We start from the raw sequence: 4,897 nt of genomic DNA, 5'->3' as shown, positions 1-4,897 counted from the left end.
CCAGGAAAGCTGGGGGAGTGGCTATATTGGTGAAACACACCTGCGGGCTGCATATTCAGGAGGAATTCCGGGACCCGAGTGGTAGATGCTTGGGAATCAGAGGGTTACTACAAGGTAAGGAAATTACTATTCTTAATATTTATGCACCTAATGAAGGTCAGAGGCAGTTTTTTGATACACTGAAGGGAGAGATTCAAGGTTTTCTTAGAGGTCAAGTGATCATTGGGGGAAACTTTAATATTGCCCCAGATGGAGAGTTAAATCATTCCAAATGTACTCAACTGCTTCTGACCGGTGCTGGAGATGTGGCCAGGAGAGGAGTACCTTTCTACATATTTGGTGGTCCTATGCCCGGGTATTGCCATTCTGGATAGAGGTCATTAAAACAATGGTTAAAGTGACAGGGGTTTCGATGGGGTGTAGCCCGCAGGTGTGCTTGCTGGGAATGCATAATGAAAGTGAGTCATGGGAACGGAGCAAGCTATTAAGATGGGGACTGGTGGCAGCTAAATGTCTCATTACCAGGCGGTGGAAAGACAAGAATCCTCCTTCCATGGGCGAGTGGAAGGAGAAAGTGGAGCAACTTGTACTACTGGAAAGACTCATGGCATACCGTAGGGATGGGGAATTGAGAAGGAAGAGGGGGTGGTCACAGTTACAAGGGTGGTTGGCAACAATATAGTTGGGGGAGAGGGGGGAGGGGAAGGGGGAGGAGGGGGGTATTAAACATGAAGAGGGTAGAGGTTGGGACCTTCGGGATAGATGCTAGCTGGGGTAGAGTGGTTATAGTTAAGTTGATTGTTCCTGATGTACGGACTGATGAAGAGTTGAAGTGCAAGATGTGGACTTTATTGCCCAATATCTGTGATGTTTTGTGTGGTTGTATTATTTTTTCCAATAAAATATTTAAAGTTAAAAAAAAAAGAGCAAAATACTTGATTATTAGTCAGATATGCCCCTGGGACACCTGCAAAGCAAGGGGCTCGTCTGGGAGTTGAACCCAGGACCTCTTGCACCCGAAGCAAGAATCATACCCCTAGACCAACGAGCCACTCAGCTGCTGTGCTGTACTATGCTGTGCTCTGGAAAGTGTGGTGATGGAAGCAACTCATTCTCCTATAGCTTTCGGCCTTATATTGGGAAACCCTGCGGGCCTGATAAAATGAGAGCAGGTGTTAAAATACAAGGGAGTCATTCTAGCAGAGCATGGTTTTGATCCCTCAATCTCTGGGTTATGGGCCCACCACGCTTCCGCTGTGCAACTCTGCTCTCTATGGCCTGGTCTGCCTGTCTAAGTCTCTAGGGCTCACGAGTAAGGGGGCGTCCGTCCGCCTCCCTCAAGGTTGAGAGCTTTAAGGAGAAATTTGTTCCTTCTTTTTTCAATTTGTTCCACAAAATTACTGTGAAGTTCCTCATTAGCTCCTGAAGACTTGTGAGGGCAATTTTGTGGAACAAATTGCAACAAGGCGAGCATCTGAGGTGTTTTCCTCTTCTTACAAAATGAAGTAAAATCAGATATGCTTGCTATTAGGTATATTTAGAGTATGCTTTTCAGCAAGATATTTGCCACATGAGTGTTTCCCATATTATAGCACTGCAATTTAGAAAACAAATGGAGGAAGTTCCCACATGCCATGTTTTTGTTTAGATCTAGCCACAGGAGAAAAAAAATTAAACGCTCCCAGATTTCTACCTAATTCATGTTTGATATGGGATATAAATGTCATAAATAGATAAAACTAATGTTGAGCACCTGATTCTCACAATGTCTGCTGGCGTCGCTTCAATAGGAGAAAAAAAATCTCTGCACAAATATAACACATGCCAGGGTGTCCCTATTACCAGCCCTTCCACATGACACACTTATTACGATTTATAACATATTAGTTAGTACTCTACCTATGCAAAGTCATTCCGTTTTTATACTTCCGCTTGCTGCATAAGCTGGCATGAGAAATATTACCAAAAATTAAAGAACGACAATGTGGATGTAGCCAGTGGCGATCCTAGCCGGCATGACACCCGGGGCGGATTGCCGATGCGCGCCTCCCCCCCGGGTGCATGCCGCTGGGGGGGGGGTGCCGCGGCGCGCACCTGTCAGCTGAGTTCGCTGACTTCGCTGACTTCGCTGCAGCTCCCTCTGCCCCGGCCGGAACAGGAAGTAACCTGTTCCGGGGCAGAGGGAGCTGCAGCGAAGTTAGCGAAGTCAGCGAACTCAGCTGACAGGTGCGCGCCGCTGCACTCCCCCAGCGGCGTGCACCCGGGGCGGACTGCCCACACCGCCCCCCCTTGGTATGCCACTGGATGTAGCAGCTCATGGGTTTGTTTGTTGAGTTGAATGTATTGGGATGATGGCTGGCGAGGAAAGGGAAACAGAGGCTTACCTAATTGGCTTTGCTGTTTTGATGTCATATCTTCTTTTTTCATTGTCATCCCATCCCTCCGGTTAATTCAGGAAGTTGCGCTACGAGCTGGAGGTGGGTGTGGGACAGACAGGTACAAGACCCGCCGACAGGCATTAGTCTTTCGCCTGGTCAGTGGCGAGAAGTAACTGAGTAAATTGCTGCTGTTATCGTCGTTCTCTAGAGGTGTGAGCAAGGTAGAGTGGGGAGAAATTGAGAGATGTACTCGGTGTGTGAAATGTGTGAGGCTTATATTTTTGGTGGATGGTGTGATAATCTCTCTATATAAAAGGCACCACCAATATTCTATGAAGCCTCCAGCCGGAAGTGTGAAGGGGGAGAGATATCTGGTTTCCCCATGAGTGTCTGCCCCGCCCTCGCTCTCTCTGTAACACAAACAGTGAAGGAAAACACAGCAAAGCACGAAATCAAATCGCTCTCTCTGTAACAGTGAAGGACTCAGAGGGGGGAGGGGAGAGAGGGCAGAGGGCAGGGACAGAGATATCCGGTTTCCCCATGAGTGTCTGCCCTGCCCTCGCTCTTTCTGTAACACAAACAGTGAAGGAAAACACAGCAAAGCACGAAATCAAATCGCTCTCTCTGTAACAGTGAAGGACTCAGAGGGGGGAGGGGAGAGAGGCCAGAGGGCAGGGACACACACACTCCCACATGCACACAGAAGAAAACATTGCTAGCCCCCGTTTCATTTGCATCAGAAACGGGGCTTTTTTACTAGTTGTAATTAAGTCTTGTCTTTTCCAAAATGGGGAAAAAAATTTGCAGTAGGGAAGGGTTGCCCCACAGTCTGCTATGGTGTACTCTGGTCCTGGAAGCACTGCAACTAGTCAGGTTTTCAGGATATCCACAATGAATATTCATAGAGATTAGCATGCAGTGGAGGTGGTGTATGCAAATATCTCTCATGAATATTCATTGTAGATATTCTGAAAACCTGATTGGCTGGGGTGCCTCGAGGAGCAGGTTTGGGAACCACTGCGCTAAGCTGGGATGGTGTAAAAGCCAGATCTGCTGGATCCCCGGGATCTTCCGGATCCACGTACGACCTTAAAACCGGAGCGTGTCTTTGTTTTGACGGCCGCTGCTGCTTACAGTATGCAGCAATCAGCAGCCGTAAACCAGCACTGCGATTCTGTATTCCCCTCTTTCCGTGGTGTAATAGACTGGAGTGGAAGTGAGCCTATCTACAGAGGCGTAGCCAAGTTTTGATCTCAGGGGGAGCAGACTTTTATAAAATAGGCGTTGGTTGGTGTCAGTTAGACAGCAGTGTCTGTGTTGTTGCTCAGGGGCTGTGGCGGGCAACAATTAATACAGACTGTCTCGGTTACATCCTGCCTACAAGGAAACAGTAAGTTACATCAGAAGGCAGGACACAGAAGAAGTCCCTGGACTGGCCAGAGCAGGCAACCTGTCTTCTTAACTTAAAATAAAAATATTCAAATTGTGACCATCATCTCAGGAATAGCACACCCAGTCCTTCCACTGCTAGACACCTTGTTTAAATCAAGATGGACTTTTGTTTGTGTGGTGACTCTACAGGATGTGAAGAACACTAGTCTTGAGCATTTTGGTGGCCCTTGCCCCAGAGCCTACTTTCAAATAGGGCTAGACACTTTGTGAAATAACACAAACCCCTGCAAAAGACACCCAAAACCTATACTGAAAACTTACCACACCATAACAGCCCTAACCGATCTATGAAAAGACAGTGCTAGAAATATTACAGTGGGACCTTGAGAAGTGTTTCCCTAGGTGGTCCTGGATTATGGGCTCTGGAGCACCAATATACCTACTATTGGGAAACTGGAACAAGCTGCACTGTTACACATTCCTACAATGATACTACATACTAGCAGAATCCTTCACCTCAGTCACACATGCAGAACATGGACAGACCCTATCTATATAACATAAGAGTGGCCATACTGGGTCACACCAATGGTCTATCTAGCCTAGTATCCTGTTTCCAATGTGGCCAACCCAGGTCACAAGCACCTGGCAGAAACCCAAATTGTGACAACATTCCATGCTACCAATCTAATGCAGAATAGAGAGCCACAAAAAAAAAAAACCCAACAACAACAAAAATTGAAATAGAGACCCCCCCCCCCCCCCCCCCCCCCCCCCCCCAAGGAAGCCAGACTAAACAGTGCAATACTGGTTAAAAAAAAAGAGAGACAGAAATGCATTTTCTCCTGTACATTTTACAAAGCAGGTACATCTCAGTCCTTACAAAGTATTAAATAGAAACAATTTTTTCTACCTTTGTTGTCTGGGAATTTGGCTGGTCCCAGTCTTTTTTTCCATGTTCCATGAGTCAGCCTTACAAATTCTTTTCCAGGTTGCCTTTCCATTTCTTCTCTTGCCTCTTGTCTTCTGCCTTTCCTTCTCTACATCTGTCTCCAAGTGCACCATCCTTTTTCCCTCTGCACCACCATTTGTCCTGTCCAGCATCTCCCTTCTGTGTCCCTTGTCCC

General features: G+C 46.9%; 1 non-coding gene across 1 annotated transcript; it reads right to left on the bottom strand.

The window, feature by feature from the left end:
* Nucleotides 1-979: 979 nt before the first annotated feature.
* TRNAP-CGG lies at nt 980-1,051 on the bottom strand. Its single transcript has one exon. It is a non-coding gene; the product is annotated as a tRNA-Pro (tRNA).
* Nucleotides 1,052-4,897: the final 3,846 nt, after the last annotated feature.

This window comes from Microcaecilia unicolor, chromosome 2 (genome assembly GCF_901765095.1).
Source record: "Microcaecilia unicolor chromosome 2, aMicUni1.1, whole genome shotgun sequence".
NCBI classification, from domain to species: Eukaryota; Metazoa; Chordata; class Amphibia; order Gymnophiona; family Siphonopidae; genus Microcaecilia; species Microcaecilia unicolor.
The sequence above is the reverse complement of the archived record's forward strand: the minus strand, read 5'-3'. Positions and strand labels throughout refer to the sequence as shown.